This window comes from Anabrus simplex, chromosome 1 (assembly GCF_040414725.1).
Source record: "Anabrus simplex isolate iqAnaSimp1 chromosome 1, ASM4041472v1, whole genome shotgun sequence".
Taxonomy (NCBI): domain Eukaryota; kingdom Metazoa; phylum Arthropoda; class Insecta; order Orthoptera; family Tettigoniidae; genus Anabrus; species Anabrus simplex.
Genome location: NC_090265.1, coordinates 864,737,302 through 864,760,218, shown reverse-complemented (window position 1 = coordinate 864,760,218; position 22,917 = coordinate 864,737,302). Strand labels below are relative to the sequence as shown.

The following is a 22,917-nucleotide window of genomic DNA, read 5'->3' as shown; positions in this document are numbered from 1 at the left end:
GCGTGTGCGGTGTGTAACATTTATAAATCCAACAATTTATTGTTGCATTTTGTAGTTTCTCCGTAAGAATGAAAACAGTCCGAATGATGTTGCTCTATTTAATTCAGTGTTCATTATTTACTATACATCATCATTGGTGTATTCAGCTGACTATTTACTATACAATGTACTCTATTATGTGCATTACAGTTCACTTCTCCGTAAAGTTAAACGATCCAGAGAATGCTGCTGCTGCTGATGATGATGTCAGGCTAAGTACTTCAGACGGTAGATCACTGACCTTCTCAGCTCAAGTTGGCAGGTTCGAGCGCGGGTCAGTCCGGTAATATTTGAAGATGTTCGAATACGTGAGCCTCGTGTCTGTAAATTTACTCACGCGTACAAGAACTCCTGGAGGACAAAATTCCGGCACTTTTGCAGTTTCATTTACATTTTCAGCGGCACCTCGTGAGGTACAAATTTCTTTCTTCCTTTCTTTCTTTCTTTCTTTCTTTGTTTATTTTAGTTTAGTTTAGTTCTGATCTCGTTGTGTGACCCCCTCAATTCATACCACACAAGCTACCACTGATCTTCGCTATAATACGTTCGACAAAATGTATTCAGAATATTGCAGATATCTATCTAGTCTACCTTTTGAATATTAACCTGATCCTTGTTTTTCTAAAGGAGGAGATCAAATGAAGAGCAGCAATAATGAAAAAGAGATCAAGCTGTGAAGGGAGTACGTCACCACAAGTCCCTGACAGCCGCGTGCTGTCCTACACGCTAAGAATATCAGTAGCAACTTAATAGGTAGACTTTTTTTTTTAACATCTCATTAATACATCGAAGATTTTCGGCGACTCAAATATAGGAAAGCGTTAGGATTGGGAAGGAAGCGACCATGCAGTGTCTTAATTAAGGTACGTACGCAAGTCAATAAGTATCTGCAATTTGGTTCTAATTGTCTTTAGGTTGGCTCCATGGCGTTGGTGTGCTCACCAACCGCTAGATGGCACTGTTGTCTACGTCTGTGGTCAAGGTCTGTCTAGGGAGGTCTGGTCACGCTACCACAATCCTTTGCGGTGGTGGCCATATTGGGTCTCAAATGTCGTTGTTAAGTGGGCGTGCCCGAAGTAATGATGTGAGTTATTACTTCTATTTTGAAGGAAAACGGGATACTGCGCCGCACCAAATTGTCAAAATAAGACAACTGACGGAATTAGAGTGTTTCGCTTCCCAAGAGATAAGCAAAGAAGAGCTCAGTGGGTACAAAACTGTAGGTGTGACAAATGGCAACCTACAGATAATTGCTTCTTGTGGGAGGTTAGTGAAGTTATACATTCGTATTATTCCTGAATAACAGTATGTTTATATGAACGTTGTTTTATATTTATAGGTCTTATTATGGTGTTTTTTTTTGCTAGTGGCTTTACGTCGCACCGACACAGATAGGTCTTATGGGGACGATGGGAGAGGAAAGGCCTAGGAGTTGGAAGGAAGCGGCCGTGGCCTTAATTAAAGTACAGCCCCAGCATTTGCCTGGTGTGAAAATGGGAAACCACGGAAAACCATCTTCAGGGCTGCCGACAGTGGGATTCAAACCCACTATCTCCCGGATGCAAGCTGACAGCCGCGCGCCTCTAACCGCACGGCCAACTCGCCCGGTGTATTTTCTTCTAGCATCATTTTGAAGAATAGCAATTTGAACTAAAGAGGGCAGATGGACGGAAACTACTCAAGTGGAATTCCATCCCAACAATTTTCAAAGTCCCTAATCCACCTAAGTCTTTGACATATAATAGGAAACCTCCCAAAGAAAGAGAATTGTCTTTCAAAACAAGCAAGAAAAGTAACAGGAAATGTGTAATACTAGTATTGATATTTATGAAAATTTCCTTGTCATGTGTCCGGCTCCATGGCTAAATGGTTAGTGTGCTGGCCTTTGGTCACAGGGATCGCAGGTTCGATTCTCGGCAGGTTCAGGTCAATTTCGCTGGCACGGGAGCTGGGTGTATGTGTCGTCTCATCTTCATTTCATCCTCATCACGACGCGCAGGTCGCCTACGGGAGTCAGATCAAAAGACCTGCACCTGGCGAGCCGAACTTGTCCTCAGACGCTCCTGGCACTAAAAGCCAAATGCCATTTCATTCCATTCCTTTTCATGTAAACTACAGACAGTATCATTCTAACCCTACATGCAACGTAGAAATGTTTCACAGATATTTGAAATGCTTGTTCCTGTTCAGTTACCAATTATAGTCACAACAAACCATAGGCCTATCACTTCAAACCAACAATTTATGTCCAGCTGGCCATCATTACAACAATTCCATTGATAATAGCAGTCTTATACTGTACTGTAGTTATTATTTACAGCTAAATTTCATTCATCTTAAATGCTCTATAGAGTACATTATATGGCTGGACAAATACTTAAAAGATCACAACACTCGCTTCACTCGCACTAACCAACTAGGCTACTGTAATTTAATGTACCGTAGCCTAACGTAATATCCTAATGTAATCGCTAAAATAGCCAAACCTAGGTTAACTCAACTTAATAGTGACTGAATTTCTATTTCTTATGAAATCGTGTCTACCAATGGCTTTAATTTTCTTAACCATTATTATTATTATTATTATTATTATTATTATTATTATTATTATTATTATTATTATTATTATTATTATTATTATATGCACGAATATCAGGATTCAGCTAAGAGCCCCGTGGTGGCCAACTCACGCTCCCTGGTTAGGAGAGCCTGACGCCCCTTTCAGTCGCCTCTTATGACAAGCAGGGGATACCGTGGTTGTTGTTCTATTGCCCCACCCACGGAGGGGAATCTATTTTGTGTTGTGACTACGAGGCCCTTAGCTGAGTCTTGACATTGCTTTCACTATTCTAACCCATCCGACCTCCCCTGGTCAACACTTGTTCTTTTCCGACCTCGACGGCATTAGCGCATTCGAGGCCTGGGAAGTTTTTTTCATTTCCACGCACTTTGTGGCCTTCATCATTCTTTTGCCGATGCCTTCATTTGTCGAAGTTTTGGTCCCCTTCCATTTGTTGTCTTCTGATTAGTGTTTATAGAGGATGGTTGTCCAGTTGTACTTCCTCTTAAAACAATAAACACCACCACCACTTTGTACTATATAGCTGCAGGGGTTATCAATAAACTAGTTAAGAGTTGCCAAGAACATCACTCTTGATGCATACGTGCAGAATATTTTTGCCTTAGAACCGAAAGAAATACCACACGAATGGATAACAACAGTTACCATACATAATTTAATGCACTCAACTCAAGGGGCATTCAGTGTTTGTCAACATACTGGGGTAACCTTTTAGAAACGCAGTATCGGAAATTACTTTCTTAATAAAGAAAACGCTGAAGGTAATTTATTACAACCGTCGTTTAGTACTTTAAATACAGTACTTCAAGTTCAGTATTTCATGTACCGGTAATCATAATATGACACAGGTACTGTACAGATTTCTATGTTTCTGTCAATAAGATTACGTATTTGACAGATGATGTTAATAAGAAACACAGTAAGACCAAGTTGTAAGGAAGTAAAACAGAAGAACATGAGCTTTTCTGTTGATTCTTGTTTCTCAAAAAAGAAAAAAAAGAGAAAGAATTTCGGCCTCTGTTAATTATCTTCCTATTCAAATAGCTGTGAATGTATTCATATCATTTAAGTGTTATACAGTTATATATACATGGCCAGGAGATGCCCAATTAAATTCTTTATCAAAATTGGTTGGTATTTCGTTTTTATTTCAATGTACGGTACCGAAATCCTCTGAATTCGAATACACTTGCCTTTGGTTACGCTCGCTTAAAGACCCAATATGGCGGCTCCATAAGTAGCATTCGTGACTTGACCTCCCTAGACAGACCTTGTCTGTGGTAGGTTTCAGCGTTATCAGACAAATACTTAATACACCAATACCGGACAGCCCTATCTCAACAGCATTGAGTGGAGTGCGAACAGCTACGGCATGCGGCTGTCAGAGGCTTGTGGTGACGTAGGCCTACTCACTCCCTGGCGAACAGGAGAAATTGAGGGGACTTACTAGGAAATTGAATCTAGCAAAGAAGTTAGCTAAGAATTAATTAATAGAGAAATGTACACTCAAGTTTGAGCATTAAATAAATTTCACATTTTAGTCTTTGCTATAGTCTGTAATTGTCCTGGTTCTTTTCGTGCATGTTATGATGTGATATCTACTACACTTCTGTCCACACAAAATGCACTTACAATCTTCGTCTGGCTCATGGAACTTCTGGTTTACGCATACCTTGTGGTGAAACCCATGTATGGAGAGTCATAATTGGCAGTCATACAAACTTTAGTGAGAAGTGGAAGGGTATGTATAAGGTACTCCGTAATACATGCAACCAGTCAACCAAAAGTTGAGTCTCTTCATAAAACTTTACTTTCTTGCCCCAGTTCCACTATCCGAGTTAACTCGTTTTTATCTTTCATACTACAGGCCCGCATTGGATCGAGAATATTTTAACTTCTTCAACATGCAGTTCCAGTCACAAGATCCACTCGCTCCAAAGAAATACGACATAACACCGTACTTACGAAGATGGCTTTTATATGTTTTATCTACCGACTTAATATTGTTTTTACGCTCACAGAGGAACATCATCCAATTCTTTCAACGCATTTAACATTACTGCATCGCAATAAGCATACATTTCTCTACATACGTTGATGCCAATGTTATACAAAGCACCCAAATCTTTAAAAAAAATTTAAACTGTCAATGACTTCGAACTTATTTCTACGAGGCTTCCCAACTTCAGATTTTTATTTTATTAGTGACTAACAAGTTGTCAATCTTGTACTAATTATATAATCAAACTTGGACATTTAGCATACATATGCTTTATATTTTAACTTGTTATAGATAATTTTAATTATGAGGGTCAATTTTATGTGTTTTAACTTCAATGTGTAGCTTTGTATAATGACCCTATTTGGCTGATGATGACATCCATGGATGTTGAAACCGGTCTGTTAGGTCATCAGCCCAGAGGCTGGTTGGATCCTCAAATAGCACCACCAAAGGTTATGCGGTTATAAGGAAACCGCAAAAACCAATGGCAGCACCAAAATGAGGCGTACTAGGCAAGACGAGGAGTGAGGTAGTTTGCCATTGCTTTCCTCACTGGGTCAGAAAGTGCTATTGCAGCACGACCGACCCTATGAGCAACACTTATCATAACACTCAGATGCACTAGTCGTGCTCTGAATGTCATTACTCAGCACCACTCATACCCAGCAGCTTCCATATTGTCACAGCCATGGATGAGACTGGAACTTCGGTGAAAGCTACACTTTACTCTGGCCTGTGCCAAGAGATGGATACAAAAGTACTGTATCCATCAAGAATGATGTTGTAATTTTTATCAACAACATATCTTGTATTGAAAAGGTGGATCTTGTAAAATTTAACTTATTGTTTTGTAATCTCTATTCAATACAGACCAAACATGAAATTCTTGACTATAAATAGGTACTTCAAGGCAGAAACAGGTTCCAAGAAGGACATTCCAGGAATCATTAATGAACAAGGGGAGTGTGTATGCGAGGATCTTCAAAAGGCAGAAGTATTCAGTGAGTAGTATGTAAAGACTGTTGGTTACAGGGATAATGTCCAGTTAGAGGAGGTCACTGATACTAAAGAAGTATTCAAATTTACCTATGATAACAACAACATTTACAATAACATACAATACAAAAGTTGAAAACTAGAAAAGCGGCTGGAATTGATAATATTTCTGGAGATATAAGCACTAAAGACAATGGGTTGGGATATAGTACCATATCTGAAGTACTTATTTGATTATTCTTTACATGAAGGAGCTATACCAAATGAATGGAGAGTTGCTACAGCAGCCCCTGTGTATAAAGAAAAGGGTAATAATAGACATAAAGCTGAAAATTACAGGCCAGTTAATTTGACATGCATTGCATGTAAGCTTTGGGAAAGCATTCTTTCTGATTATATTAGACATGTTTGCGAAATTAATAACTGGTTCGGTAGAATTCAATTCGGGTTTAGCAAAGTTTATTCCACTGAAGCTCAACTTGTAGGATTCCAGCAAGATATAGCACATATCTTGGATTCATGAGGTCAAGTGGATTGTAACGCGATTGACCTGTCTAAGGCATTTGATAGGGTGGATCATGGGAGACTACCGGAAAAAATGAGTGCAATAGGACTTGACAAAAGGGTGACTGAATGGGTGGCTATATTTCTAGAAAATAGATCCCAGAGAATTAGAGTAGGCGAAGCTTTATCTGACCCTGTAATAATTAAGAGGGGAAATCCTCAAGGCAGTATAATTGGACCTTTCTATTTTCTTATATATAAATGATATGAGTAAAGAAGTGGAATCAGAGATAAGACTTTTCGGATGATGTAATTCTGTATAGAGAAATAAATAAGTTACAAGTTTGTGAGCAACTGCAAAATGACCTCGATAATGTTGTGAAGATGGACAGTAGGCCCTACGCAATGGTATGATGATAAACGGGGTTAAAAGTCAGGTTGTGAGTTTCAAAATAAGAAAAGTCCTCTCAGTTTTAATTACTTTGTTGATGGGGTGAAAGTTCCTTATAGGAATGATTGTAAGTACCCAGGTGTTAATATAAGGAAAGATCTTCATTGGAGTAATCACATAAATGGGATTGTAAATAAAGGGTACAGATCTCTGCACATGGTTATGAGGGTGTTTAGGAGTTGTAGTAAGGATGTAAAGGAGAGGGCATATAAGTCTCTGGTAAGACCCCAAATAGAGTATGGTTTCAGTGTATGGGACCCTCGCCGGGATTACTTGATTCAAGAACTGGAAAAAATCCAAAGATAAAATGAAATAGTACTGGCATGAGGTTTGGAATAAAGGGGGTAGCAGAAGTCGGAAAACAATTTTAAAGAGAGTTAAGGATATACAACTGCAACGTCACATGGAGGAATGTAGGAAGGAAGCATCCCTACGTTTATTTAACAAGGTAAGCCAAGTATATAGTATAAATATTTGTAATGTGGACAGAACTGTGAGAGGAGGTTTACTGTGCTGGATTTCGGGCTTATATAAAATAAGGGGTGGATCAGAAATAAAGAAAATTCATTATGTATTTTGTGTGGTAAAATGAATGAAGACCTGCACTTGTTATGACGATGTAAAGAAACAGAAAAAGTGAGAGTGAAACTTTTGAGTGTAAGTCAGCAAGAGCTATTAAAACAGTGATGAGCAAAACATTATTGGGTGGGTGATTAAGGAATGGAATAAGGTAGGGAATCTGAATTGGTATTTAAGTGCTGTTAAAAAATTATGTGTCAAAAAATTAAAAGAAGTTGTCCTGTACATTAATTTGGATATGTTAAAAATAAAAAAAAATGGTCGTGTAAGTGGGCTAATGAGACCATTGGACATGAAATTAAACGAGTAGAACAGTGTGTGTAATATCTTGCGTTGCCGATATTGGGTACCTAGGAAGTAAGTTAAAAGTAAAGAGGAATTAAGGCAAGACACTCAGCAGATTATAGAAATGAAAAGGTTGATTCAGCAAGTCTTAGTACGGTGAGGTAGGTCGCGACAAGGAGCAAACAGCCTTGTCGAGTAACAATGGATCATGATTCGAGGACAAGGGTTGCAGTGCTCTAGCGCGTGGCGAGCGAGTATGGAATGATTAAGACTTGCTGATTCAACCGGGATTGGAGAGGCAGGTTTTATTCTTTGTTTAGTGTTGCCGTGTTGCCATGATTCTGTAATTCTGTATTTCTGTTTTGTGTTCGAGTATCTAGGATCTATTGTCACAAATACTGGAGAATGTGAACCTGAGATCCGCAGCGCATTGCAATTGCGAGAAATTCAACAGCAAAACTTACTCGCATCTGGAAGGACACCTCCATCACTTCCAAGACAAAGCTCACCCTCATGCGAACTCTGATCTTCCCTATCGCGATCTATGCAGCAGAAACTTGGACGATGAAGACGGCGGATCGCCGCAGGATTGATGCTCTAGAAATGTGGTGCTATAGGAGATTACTGCGAATACCATGGACAGCACACCGTACTAATGAATCGATCCTGCAACAGCTCGGCATCAGAACAAGACTGCCGACCCTTATCAACCAATAACAACTCGGATATTTTGGTCATATTGCCAGAAGACAGGAAGCAATGGAAATACTTATCATAGAGGGAAAAGTCGAAGGCCGAAGACCTAGAGGACGTGCGCCGTTACGATGGATGGACCAGATCAAGAACTTAACCAGGATGAGCTTACAGCAAGCAAGTCACCATGCCCAAAGCAGAGACTCCTGGAGAAAGATAACCAAAAGGACTGTCGCGTGATGCCACTACACCCTTACGAAGGGTTGGACTAAGAGAGACATAGGAAAAAAGAAGTGTGGTTAAGCAGTTAGTTTAGGTAGATGTAGAGGTAGCGTCTTGCATGTGGAGCTGGCTATCCGCCCAGGACTGGAGAGGCAGGTTTTATTCTTTGTTTCGTGTTGCCGTGTTGCCATTATTCTGTAATCTTGTATAATTTGTTTCTAGGTAAATAGGAAGAAAGAAGGAGTGTGGTTAAGCAGTTAGTTTAGTTACATGTAGAGTTAGTGTCTTGCATGTGGAGCTGGCTATCCGCCCAGATGCGAGATGCTACATAGTAGCTTTAGTATGAAATTTGTTATAATGATGATATATTATATATTGTTAAGGTATATGTGTAAATGGGAGTGTTGTGAATGTTAAGAAATAAGTTCGAAGAAGCGAGATGGTGGAGTGTATGACGTAGCTGGGAGAGGGAGGGATAGGCCTGACCTATCCCAAGAAAGTGTTGATTCAGAACGTCAGCACGTGTAGAGTAGGCGAGACAGTGTAAGACGAGCCGAGTTATGGAATCTGTCTCGGCAAGAGAATAGAGCTGCGGCAGGCCACGTGTAGAGCTGGCTATCCGCTCACATGTGGGCTGTTGAAAAATGGAGTGGTGAGGAATTAACATTGGCAGCTTAAGGGGTCTCTGAGGTCTCGGTTTCCGGCCTCACGAGACATGGCTGGTCGTGGCATCCCAGGGAAGGGTCGTATCAGTTCCTCAGCAGGGTGGAATGCGACAACCAGTCATATTTGGAATTAGCATAGATTTAATGTAGTTAAGTAGTGAGTTTAGTTAGATGTAGAGGCGGCGTCTTGCATGTGGAGCTGGCTATCCGCTCATGTGTGAGTTGCTATATAGTAGATATAGTAGGAAATTAGTTATAGATTTAGTGGAGTTAAGTAGTTAGTCCTGTAAATCTTCAAATTTAAATTGGGTAGCTCATTTAAGATTTTATTTGTTTGTATTCTGTATGTGTTTATTTCTGCGTTTATTTTTGAATTTTGTATATTTTGAACATTGTAACTGGGCGAAAGCCTGTTATGTTCATCATTCAATAAATCACATTCCAGGTTTGATGGCTAGAAAACACGAAAGCACTCATCCACACTTAGGTTCCCAAACATAGGAAGAACATACGACAGTACGTATTGTTCGGGGTCCTGGGTTGGAAGTCTGTCATGCGGTGATCTTACATAGCCGACAGCTGAATGCTTACAAACTGTACGAAATATGGAGAAACGTTTCTGTTCTTATCACGGACTTACAGTCCGAAGAGGGTTGGGAGTGATACAGAACCTAGTTTCTTTAATATGTGCAAGTGATCCTAATTTAAGTAGTGTTCTTGTAGCCACATTTGTGAAAATGAGGACGTATGCTAGTATAAATTTTTTAAACAAACGTGAGGAAAAATGAAAAGTGGAAGCAAACGTGACAACGTTATGGAGGTGAAAGTCAAGAATTTAAAGGAAATGAAGAAACTTACCAGTTAAGGTAAGATTCACTTTATCATAATAGAACTGTTTGTTCGTTCTTTTGTTCGCTTGCTTGTTTATTGGTCATATTTAATGCTCAGTTTTGTTTAACTCAGAATACTTTATTGAATTTCAGTAGCGTAGTGCGGTCACTAAAATCCTATTAGCAATAACCACGGTCTTGTGACACGATTAGCTCTTGTACATTATTGTGTTCGTTATCTACTATTTACAAAGTCAGTTTGAGCAGGTACAGGGGACACACAAGCTAATAATAGTTTGGTTAAAACACATCGCAATCACTAAATTCCTTTGAAAAGCGCTCCCGCGATCAGAGAGCAGGTATCTGTGCGACGTCACGCTCGAATAGCCAATGATCGCAAGCCAGCCGTTGGGAGTAACCTGTTATATACTAACATTGTCTTGATAACTGTTGACCAGCTAAATACAAGGAAAACATTATTAGCAAGCAAATGTTAAATATTTATTGTTTCGAAATTAATGTTAATGTTGCATTTTGGTGATAATAATAATAATAATAATAATAATAATAATAATAATAATAATAATAATAATAATAATAATAATAATAATAATAATCTGACAGTATACTTTTAAATAACCGCCACTATGAACTTCAATAACATAAAAAAGTGTATAAAGTACAATATTACAATATTTTACAATTATTATTATTATTACTATTATTATTATTATTATTATTATTATTATTATTATTATTATTATTATTATTATTATTGTACCGGGCGGTACACCTCTACTCTTCTGGAGGAAGGTTGAACTTTATCTATTCTATTAATTCTCTACTTTCTCAGAAGATGTCACCACGTGGAAAATTTTGAGTTTTTGAACTGTGTCACTTTTGATGTGTTTTTGTTTCGCTTGAAGTAAGAAGTGTGAACTTTCTCTTCTAGAGGACACTACTGAAGATCAACAATAGTGCGACCTAGTGCGGAGTTAAAGAACTATTTTGTTGGGGAAATTTTTATTTCAAAAGTTTGTTTCTTGTTAAATTTCTTTCTGTTATTGTTTAAGTTGGCTGTATACCCCTCTTTTTCCCCTTAGTTTGGATCTAGCCAATCCCGAATTTCTTTAATTAATTTTCCACCAATAATGTGTTTCTTTTTCCTCTATGTAGGGGTTTCTTTTCCCGAACCAATAAAAACTTTGAGGGAGGGTGTTTTATTTCCCCTAACGCCTAGAATCTTCCGCGAGAGGATATAAACTGCTGATTTTGGGGTCTCCGGGCCACTTCTGTTCCATCTTTCAGTGTATTAAGTACATAGCAGGAGGCGGGAAGCGCCTCTTTCCCCGGCAGCGATCTCCTACCAGGTAATGGCCCATTAATATCTTCTTTTCTTGCTAGGTCGGCAGTTTAACTCTCGCGGCGGGTTCGAAGCGTTTTCCATCATGTAACCTTTTCCTAAAATGTAACTACTCTTTTCTTCTTTTTCTTGTAAAGCTACATATTGGGATAGAGAGTGCTAACCCTCTCGAGCTCCCACTCACATTTGTTTTGAGGTGAACTTATTTTCTCAAACTTTTCTTCGTTTATGTAATGTAAAGTGTTCTTCTCTAAGTCACCTCTGTAGTATGGGATTAGCCCTTGCGTTAGTGGCCCAGAGCCAGATTAGGTTTTAAAAGCAAAGTGTATTAGGAGTGCAAGTTCGCCTCCTCTCAAGTTGTATTTTAGAGGTCATGTATTAATCTTTTCTCACCTAATAGACCTCAGTAGGTTGGGTATTTTACCCCTGTGTATATGTCCTTTGAGGACAACTTGAAAGTTGAGTTTGGTGTGGCCTGGGAGAGGCTTAACTTTAAGAGCGAGTGGCTCTTTTCTAAAACTGAGAGTTGTATGCCTCGAGGAGGCTTTGCTGTGTAATTTGGAGCAAGGGCTCCAGGGTTTGAGTGGGGTCTTCTGCCCCTTTTGTTGAAATTGGCATATCGTAAAGTTGAGCTAGTTGCTCAAGAATTGTGTTTTCAGGGCTCGAAGCCCAAATTCTTTAATCCCTGTAATTGTACATTTCAAGTTGTATTTCGGCTACTAAGTACCTGTTCTATTTGTTGTTACCTAATTTTGAAAAGAAAATATAACCTAATTAAATTTTAAAATTTAATTTCTCTTTAGTAGCTTGAGACCTATTCACCACCCAGCACCTTCTTTCATGCTTACCTACCACTAAAACACGGTAACAAGTGGTAGCAGAGCGTGGTTGAATGGGTCTCAATTTAGCCCCTTTTGACGGCTAAACATTGCTTTGATTCGAACTCTAACAATTGTCTCAGTTGCTGGAATTTTTTGAGTTTTTCAAAATTGTTCTGTCATCATGCCCGGCCCTCGCGATGTTCTCCTCCTTAACTATTTGCGCAAAGAGGAGTTGATATATGAGTTAACTATCAGAAACGTTCAATCTGGAGGCACGGTTGCAATAGATACTAACAAGCTTAGAGAGTCCCTTGATTTGCCCATTTCCATCCCCAATTTGGGAGAGAAAGAAATTGATGACTCTCTTTCCACGATCGTCGAGAATATTACTGGGCTAGCATCGGTAGTCAGCTTTTTTGATGAAAACGATCCATCTCCTAATCAAATTAAGCGTGTGCAAGGCAGGCTGTATCACTTTGCAAATAGAGTTAATGATCTATTGTCTCTAAAGGTGAATGACGTTCAGAGGAAGCAAGCTAATACGCTCCTTGAAACTATTTCTGAATTGTCTAATAAGGTCACTCAATTGCTAACCGGCGAAGCTCCTCCCAAAACTGATCAACCCGCCACGGTGAATGTAGGTAACGAGGAAGAGCCTCCTCAGGGAGAAGTCAATAGGATAACCGTTGCTGCTCAAACTATCTCTGCCCCATCGAACAACGAATCTGAACGCCGTGCGTCATTGAGTAATATCCGCTCTGAATTAACTTCTTTGCCCTTGAAACCTTTAACGACTATGACACCTGGGTTCAGCAGCTTGCCTCATCCATTGGCAATGTTGCTTAGAGGTATCTCTAAGTTTTCTGTCAACACTACTAGTGAAGTTATTTCATTTTTAAGATTTCTAGTGGAATTTCAGGATCATGCCCTTGTGTTTTCTCTTTCCCCATGTCAAATTTTGCAAATTATCTATCCTTATGCTATTGGTGTTCTATCTGACAAGATAGTTAGAGCCATTGCCGAGCAATCTTCTATTGAGGATTTCCATGCCCATTTACTAGCTAACTTCATCCCGGCTAGGGCCAGGTCCTCCCTTATTCAGAAATACTATTATCGGGTACAGCGCTTGGATGAAAACCTGGCAGACTTCATCCAAGATATTAAGTTTTATACTAGGGTGTTTGCTCTCCACTTCCCTGAGGATCAGATCGTGCAAGCTATTGTTGAAGGGATTTCACCACCCTACAGGTCATATTTGTGTTTCGCGGCGTGCCCGCAAACCTTCTCTGAACTGGAAGCATTAGCCGTCTCTGCGGAAGGAGTTAGGTATGCCGATTCCTTGCGTGTGGCGAAAGAACCCCCGCCTTCCTTTAGTAACACTCGGCCTCCACCTCGCCGACCAGTCAATCCCCGTAAATGTTATGCTTGTGGGTCGCCTGACCATCTGCGGAATAAGTGTCCTCTGATCAAGTCAAGTGGGACAAGGAATGGAGTAGGGTCATCACAAGGCTGTTTTAAGTGTGGGGCCTTCTCACATATCGCCAAGAATTGCCCAAACTCAAATAGCACCCCCTCCTGCTCAACTTCTGGTGCAAATTCCAGCTATTCCAATAATAAAAAGTGACTAGTGGCGTCGGCTGAGCCGACTAATCCATCTTCCCGAGACTCAGCCCCTAGTAAACAGGTTGTAAATGCAGAGAACGACCAGCCTTCAAATTCATCTTTTGAATGCCCTAAAGAGTGTCTTAGGATTGCGGCGGATACCCCCGCACCTGTTCCTTTTCTTAAGATTGAGTTAAATAACGAGCCTGTAACAGCTCTCTTAGATTCAGGCAGTGTTTGTTCCATTATTTCGGCTGATTGGTATTCTAAATTGAAATCTGTTTGTAAACTCCCTGACTATGTCTCTTCTCCTGTTCAATACGTTTCGGCTAATTCATCTCCATTAGAAATTCTAGGTTCCTTACTGGTCAAAATTCGTGTTTTTAAGTTTACATGGAAAGTTAAATTGTTTGTGGCCAAGCAATTGTCTTGCCCCATTATATTGGGAGCTGACTTTATTTCTCACACTGGTCTTGTGCTCGATCTCCGGTCTAGGTCGTGCACATTCAAATTTGCTTCTAGTTATAAAATCCCACTATTAAAGTGTAATTCTGTATCATGTTCATCTATTTCGCCTACCCAGGATGAGATGTTGTTAGACCTTAGACATCTACCTGAGGAGCAGGCTGATAGTATTCGCAAACTGTGTCAGTCGTTTCCCGAGGTGTTCTCTGATACTCTTGGTGTTACTGACCTTATTGAATACAAAATTGAGGTCACGGACTCGATTCCTGTCCGTTTTCCACCGTATAGGCTATCTCCACCTAAAATGAAGGCTCTGAAAGAAATCATCGATCAGATGTTGAAGGATGGTATTATTAGGCCCTCTAAGTCAGCGTATTCTTCGCCTATTTTTCTAGTCCCGAAACCCCAAGGAGGCTTCAGGCCTGTCATTGATTACAGGGCTCTCAATCGGAAGGTGGTGTTGCAATCTGTGCCCCTTCCCGACCTTCATTCTTGCTTTTCATGGTTTCGTAAGGCCAAGTTCTTCACCATCTTGGACTTGAATCAGGCCTATAATCAAATTCCCCTTGCCGAAGAGTCTAAACATCTTACAGCGTTTGCCACGGACTGGAACTTATACGAATACAACCGCGTGCCTTTCGGGCTCCCCACGGGGGCAGCTGTGCTCACTAGGCTACTAGATAGGGTCTTTTCCGACATCAAATTTGAGTACTTATATCACTACTTGGATGATGTCGTCGTATTTTCCGAGACTTTTGAAGAACATCTAGATCATCTGCGAGAAGTTCTCAATCGCCTTCGTAAGGCTGGGTTAACTGTTAAGTTGTCCAAGGTTGCCTTTGCTAAGCCCTCTATGTCATTCCTAGGGCATATTGTGTCACCTGATGGTGTAGCAGTCGATCATTCTAGAACACAGGCCATCCGTGATTTTAAACCTCCTAAGGACATCAAAGGTATCGCTAGATTCATTGGTATGGTGAATTTCTTCAGGAAGTTTATTCCTAACTTCGCTAATAGAGCGGCGCCCTTAAACCTTCTTCGTAGGAAAGGCATCAAATTCGAGTGGGGACCTTCTCAACAAGCCGCTTTCGAAGATCTTAAATTAGCTCTCTGTAATGCCCCTGTACTTGCTATGCCTGATTTCTCGAAGAAATTCATCGTCCAAACGGACGCGTCGTCGTCAGCTGTAGCTGCAGTCCTTCTTCAAGAGACTGAACTAGGGAGGCGTCCCATCGCCTATGCATCTAGGACTCTATCGGTTCAAGAAGCCAAGTATTCCATCTATGAGCTCGAAGGGTTGGCAGTCTTATTCGCCTTAGAAAAGTTCCGTCTCTATCTGGAACATGTCAAGTTCGACCTGGAGACAGATAATCAAGCCTTAAGCTGGGTCTTAGGTAGGCCGCGTCGTACTGGTCGTATAGCCCGTTGGGCTATCCGTATTTCTGCCTTCCAATTTGATGTACGACATATCAGAGGTACTGAAAATGTTGTTGCCGATGGACTCAGCCGTATGTTTCATAACGACGTAGAGACCCACGTACCGGTCGACAGTTCATCACCTTCCGAGTCCATACTATCCGAGGTTAATGCCATCCTAACAGATGCTCCCATGCTTTTTAGGGATATTGAAAAATACCAACGTGAAGATCCGACGCTGGCTCCTATAATGGAAACCCTTTCTTCTGGGGAACATGCTGTCCCTTATGTTCTGAGGAATGGTGTTCTATGTTGCCCTTCGAGGCATGATAAGTTGATGAAAGTTGTTGTTCCAGCGGTTCTTGTACCTATGATCTTCAAATACTATCATGAGACCCCATTGGGGGGGCATCTTGGAATCTTTAAAACTCGTGAAAAGATTCGTGAAATGTTCATCTGGAAAGGTATGGACGGTGAAATCCGTGAACTTGTAAAAGCTTGTAAATCTTGTTTGCTCAGTAAACCAACCATGTCCACCAAGGTAGGCCTCTTGTCTTCGCATCAAGCATCGCGCCCCATGGAACGCCTGTATATTGATTATGTAGGACCCTTCCCCCAGTCAAAGGGGAATGCCAACAAATTCATCTTTGTATGTGTAGATGGTTTTACAAGATTTTCGTGGTTATTCCCGACTAAGCTGGCTACCGCTCAGTCCACCATTACTTGCCTAAATTCTATTTTTGCTTCTTTTGGTCCGTGCCAATACATTGTATCTGATAATGCTAAAGCTTTTACATCAAATCTGTTTCGTAAATTCTGTTTTGACTTGTCCATCTCTCATGTAACTACATCTGCTTATTACCCTCAACCATCTCTGGCTGAACGGGTTAACCGCAATCTCAGGTCCGCACTTATTGCCTATCATCATGAAGATCATTCTAGGTGGGACACGTCCCTGCATTGGTTAGCTTTTGCTTTGAATTCGGCGGTTCATGAATCTCACAAATTTACTCCAGCTTCTTTGATGTTTAAGTTCGTTCCCAACTCGCCGCTCTCTAACCTCTGGTCTTTGAATGACATTCTACCCGAGACAATAGATCCGGATAACATTAAAGATCTTTGGAAGAAGGCTAAAGCCAATCTTAAAGTGTCTCATGAAAAGGTTAGGGAAAGGTATGATCGTGGACGGAGACCCACCACTTTGAAGGTAGGTGACCAGGTTATGGTCAAAAATTTTGTTCCCGCGGGCAAGCTTGCCCCCAGATTTCATGGGCCTTGTATCATTCTCGATTTTCTTACGCCGGTTACCTTATTGCTAAGTAATCCAGCCACCGAGAGGATATTTAGAGTTCACCTGTCCCAGGTGAAACCGGTGTAATTTCTGTGTTAACTTGCTCCATATTATTTTGGAAAGGATATGAAGGTTATATTTTTTTTTGAGTTTCACTTTTAAGGCATTCTGCCCCTTCTGTAATATTTTGGTTTTAGATGTAAGCCTTATGTGAAACCTGCCCCGACCCATTAAACTGCCATCCTGTCTTTGCCACGGCCATTACCACGCTCCCGTCTCCTGCTCCACTCTACACAGTGGCTTAATGAATACCATGAATATCTGCACGCCGCTGGCCCCTCACTCTCTCTACAAGCCTGTACCCTCAAAGAAGATGATAGTCCAACACAATTCTGCCGCCTAGCTTTAATGTTTCAGCGCCCCCGCAGCCGCGCAGCGCCGTGCAGCCACTGGGGAGGGGGATGGGCCCCCTCCTCTCCAGCGAGGACGACATGTGCACGGCGAGTCGGAGCTCTCCTCCCGGCCAAGGCTGATGTGCGGCGCACGACTTTCTACATGCCCGCAGCCTGTATCTGTTCACCGCGGGCGCGGCGTACTTCAACACCTCTGCTCCCCTCATAGTGCGGGCGAGCGGTATCTCAGGGTACTTGAGGGGTCCGAGCGGCCTCCGTTGGACGCAAGCTGCAACGGCCGGTCTGGCCATCCGACTCAATCTACATCAACTACATGGACAGTCACCATAAGCAATAATTACATTTGGGAATTTAACAACAATATTTGGTGGACATTGCAAAACTTTTCTTCACCTTTTAAGCATTAAAGGTTTATCTTCAGAAATTCAACTTCTACAAACATAAAAACTTTACTGCACCGGCAACAACAAAATTTTGAAATTGCAACCAACCAAATTACTAAAATCTTATAAATGCTTCCGCAATTAATCTTAATATCAACATCAAAACTTGGACCTTATTTTGGAAACAAAGCTTATGTTCTTCTGTGTTACCCCTTGGAGGAACTTTTGGGGGGGGAGGTCTGTACCGGGCGGTACACCTCTACTCTGTTTATTTAAAAGTTGCGCCAGTTGAAACTCCTCTTCTGGAGGAAGGTTGAACTTTATCTATTCTATTAATTCTCTACTTTCTCAGAAGATGTCACCACGTGGAAAATTTTGAGTTTTTGAACTGTGTCACTTTTGATGTGTTTTTGTTTCGCTTGAAGTAAGAAGTGTGAACTTTCTCTTCTAGAGGACACTACTGAAGATCAACAATAGTGCGACCTAGTGCGGAGTTAAAGAACTATTTTGTTGGGGAAATTTTTATTTCAAAAGTTTGTTTCTTGTTAAATTTCTTTCTGTTATTGTTTAAGTTGGCTGTATACCCCTCTTTTTCCCCTTAGTTTGGATCTAGCCAATCCCGAATTTCTTTAATTAATTTTCCACCAATAATGTGTTTCTTTTTCCTCTATGTAGGGGTTTCTTTTCCCGAACCAATAAAAACTTTGAGGGAGGGTGTTTTATTTCCCCTAACGCCTAGAATCTTCCGCGAGAGGATATAAACTGCTGATTTTGGGGTCTCCGGGCCACTTCTGTTCCATCTTTCAGTGTATTAAGTACATAGCAGGAGGCGGGAAGCGCCTCTTTCCCCGGCAGCGATCTCCTACCAGGTAATGGCCCATTAATATCTTCTTTTCTTGCTAGGTCGGCAGTTTAACTCTCGCGGCGGGTTCGAAGCGTTTTCCATCATGTAACCTTTTCCTAAAATGTAACTACTCTTTTCTTCTTTTTCTTGTAAAGCTACATATTGGGATAGAGAGTGCTAACCCTCTCGAGCTCCCACTCACATTTGTTTTGAGGTGAACTTATTTTCTCAAACTTTTCTTCGTTTATGTAATGTAAAGTGTTCTTCTCTAAGTCACCTCTGTAGTATGGGATTAGCCCTTGCGTTAGTGGCCCAGAGCCAGATTAGGTTTTAAAAGCAAAGTGTATTAGGAGTGCAAGTTCGCCTCCTCTCAAGTTGTATTTTAGAGGTCATGTATTAATCTTTTCTCACCTAATAGACCTCAGTAGGTTGGGTATTTTACCCCTGTGTATATGTCCTTTGAGGACAACTTGAAAGTTGAGTTTGGTGTGGCCTGGGAGAGGCTTAACTTTAAGAGCGAGTGGCTCTTTTCTAAAACTGAGAGTTGTATGCCTCGAGGAGGCTTTGCTGTGTAATTTGGAGCAAGGGCTCCAGGGTTTGAGTGGGGTCTTCTGCCCCTTTTGTTGAAATTGGCATATCGTAAAGTTGAGCTAGTTGCTCAAGAATTGTGTTTTCAGGGCTCGAAGCCCAAATTCTTTAATCCCTGTAATTGTACATTTCAAGTTGTATTTCGGCTACTAAGTACCTGTTCTATTTGTTGTTACCTAATTTTGAAAAGAAAATATAACCTAATTAAATTTTAAAATTTAATTTCTCTTTAGTAGCTTGAGACCTATTCACCACCCAGCACCTTCTTTCATGCTTACCTACCACTAAAACACGGTAACAATTATTATTATTATTAATTGTGTGGACAGCCGCAAGAATAACTTGCTGCGGTAAGCGAGCGTCTCAACGCCGAAATTTGGGCGGCGGAAAATAACCTGACACCCTAAGGGGCCAACATTCAGGGTTGTACCAAATCTCAATCACATCGAAGACTTACAGTTGGAAGGGTTTCCTTGTATCCTAAGCCTTGGAATGTCGTCACGCAATCTGGGTTACAACCGGCGCTATCCTGATTCCAAGTCAAGGAGTGTGAAACTGGATACCAGCCACACGGCAATTCGTAATCAGTCTGCAGGTGGAAACAAAGCTACTAGTTCAAACACTAGGATTCTACAGTTGAGAAATATTTTGAGTTTGGTTACATGGAATGCGCAGTAAAACGTATGCAAATACAGACTGGAAAGGCTGGCTATAATCGAAATGGAACTAGCGAGGTACAACACAGAAATTTATCAGAAACGTGTAGATCACATAGCAGAAATATACAGGATGAACCGGGTATACGAGCATTAGATATGTTGGTCTTGCTGATAATGAATTTAAAATAAATAATTCCATATCTCGCGCCATTGTCATTTTATCACCTGCTGAAACTGAACAACCAGATCGCTTCGCGGACGAATTCAAATGGACTTCGCGAAGCGGTGTTCCTAAATCTGCACGTGGCTTAAGACCGGCTTGAGAGCACGAAGCGAAGAACAAGAATTCGCCACTGGTGGGTTTTGAACACGGGCCTCCAAGTTGACAGGATCGCGCCGTAGCAAGTATGCTACGGTGAAACCGACTGAACCCACAGTGTGTTTTTGTTTGATGCCGATTTCCCGGCATCTCTAGCTGCTAGACGATCGATCATTTACGGAAATCTGGCATGCGTACAGTGGACTCGGACTCACATTGCAACGCAAGCATAGTCAGTGTAAGTAAGTAACCTTTATTTTCCCCCAGATCTTACAGTTTTACAAGCTAATCGATCTCAACGAAGAAAATAGAAAAAGCAATTAAAAAACCGAGCAAAAAACAAGTGAACCAAGACAACATATCAGACAGTACAGTTATGAAGATACAATAATAATCAACGCTAGTGAGCAAAACAAAACTGAAACGCAAAAACAAAAGAAAAAGGAAAAACAATGGCAACACGGCAAAACAAAACAAAATTTTACACAAAACGAAAATACAAAATAATGGCAACGCGGCACAACACAAGGTTAACTACCTCCCTACTTCCTGGGTACGTGATTTGACTTGGCATAATACCTGTATGCTAGGGTCCCTCCCTCTGGTGACACATGCGATCACCTTTCCCATTTCCCCACTGCTAGCCAGTAGTGGGGAAGGCTGCCATTCTCTTGCGCTGAGTCTAGTACAATTTAATTCTCTTCCTGTGTCATGATAATCCACTGCCTGGTCCGTTTTCCTCTTGACGCAATTGATATTTAGCTTTTAAGGCGGCTGTACATCTGCTTCTAATTCTGATCAAAACCTACATAAATTAACAGCACACTTCCACTCAGACACTAACCACATTAAAACTTTTCTCCATTACACGGATGAGCAATCAACTTCAACTCCTGCTCGTTCATAAACACCCGCCTCTCTTTAATCGTTTCTTTACATACTGTCAGGAAATGAAAGTCCTCTCTCTCATCACCACATAGTACACAAAACGTATTTACGTTTGACTTCGTCCATCCTCTATTCATATAAATACCTAAAAGCCACCGTATTAAACCTCTTCTCACCACCCTATTTACATTTACCACTCCCAGATTCACCATCTGATTAACCCTCAAATATCTTTAGGGTAGCTCTCTTCCTACATTCGACTACCAGCTCTTGTTCAGCAATATATCTCGCCCTCATAATCACATGTTTCCATTACGTACTCCTTCTCCTCCCCCATTCGACATTACAAAACTCACCTAACATCAGTCTATCTTAAGCATTCTTCACCTTGTCAACCCAATAATCCCCATAATTGCACTTCATTTGATAAAGCCGACTGCAGAATTAGGCCCCCTTCACCTTTTCTCAATCTGCACCAGTAACCAAGCACTCTTTTTAAAATGTCAATCTTGATATGCACTATACACAACATCCTTACTCCTATACAAGGGCAACCCCATAACAATCTTACAGAACTTACTCTATACCTGCTCTAATACCACACACTCTTTCTCCACCCCGCAAACCTCAGAAGCATACAGCATTTTCCTTTCCACCACAGCATTAAACCTGTCTGTCTGTTAGGTCATCAGCCCAGAGGCTGGTTGGATCCTCAAATAGCACCACCAAAGGCTATGCAGTTATAGGAAAACTACAAAAACAATGGCAGAGCTCAAATGAGGTGTACTAGGCAAGATGAGGAGTGAGGTAGTTTGCCATTGCTTTCCTCACTGGACCAGAAGGTGCTACTGCAGCACGACTGATCCTATGAGCAACACCTTTCATAACATTGAGACATTAGTCGTGCTCCAAATGTCATTACTCAGCACCACCCATACCCCAGCAGCTTCAATATTGTATGCTTTGTATATCATAGCTTACACCCCGAAAATTATTCTCCAATATCCTAGTTACTGAGAGTGCAGCTTGGCCTTTCCATTTGGCTCGCCCTAATCTGCTACACCCGAATACCATTTCTGCCTATTATAACCCCCAGATACTCCATCTTTTCCACCACCTCTATCTCTTACCCATTTATTGCACACTTTAACCCCGGTTTCTTTTTGTTCCCTTTCCTACAGACCATCACCTTAGTCTTTTTACTGTTGATCTTCAATGACCATTTCTTCGCGACACGCCAAACCTCGTTTAAGCTTTTTTGCAGGCCCCCAGCTGTCAACGTCAACAATAATACATCATCCGAAAAATCAACCCTGAAATTTCTTGTATGCCTAGGACCGGATAGGCCCACTTTTTCTCTACATGGCCACCTAGTAAGTCGTTAATAAACAATAAGAAAATAATTGGTGACAATTTACACCCCTATTTCAGCCCAACTTTTGATTCAATCAATCCACTAACACCCCTTCCTCCACCTTAATGCTACAATAGATATATAGATTTATTTTCTCCAGATTTTACAGTTATTCAACCTAATTAATCTTTACAGAGAAAATAGAAAAGAGAAAACAAAAACAGATCAAGACAAAACCGAAATGCGAAAATACAAAACACTATAAGGATATAAATGATAGTCAACACTATTACACAAAACCAGACATCAAAAACGGCACACAAAACAAAACAAACCAAAAACAATGACCTACCTATAAAAGTCTGCTTACAATGGGCGTGCGTCAACGTGTGTGTACCCACAGCCAGCTGCCTGTCCCATCATCAGCTGAGTCAGGCAGCCGAGTACTGACCTAGGACACCACTCTGACACACCCACTTCCTCTCCCCACTTTGCTAACCAACAGTGTGGGGAGACTTTGGTTCTGTACTGCTTACCTACATATCTCTCCCTGCTACTCCTATTACAACAACAATAACTACGACAGGAGAAACAATATATATATACATACCACTCTACTAACTTCTAAATTCTGCTTCCTTTAACCTCTTCATGCAGCGTTTTC

General features: G+C 41.0%; 1 protein-coding gene across 1 annotated transcript in view; it reads right to left on the bottom strand.

The window, feature by feature from the left end:
- The window catches only part of LOC136857656 (plasma membrane ascorbate-dependent reductase CYBRD1), a 199,842-nt gene extending 177,177 nt beyond the window's left edge, over positions 1–22,665 (bottom strand). The window contains exon 1 of the mRNA XM_067136481.2: positions 22,624–22,665. The gene's annotated coding sequence lies outside the window, so the exon portion shown is untranslated. The remainder of the gene's footprint in view (positions 1–22,623) is intronic.
- Between the last annotated feature and the right edge of the window lie 252 nt (positions 22,666–22,917).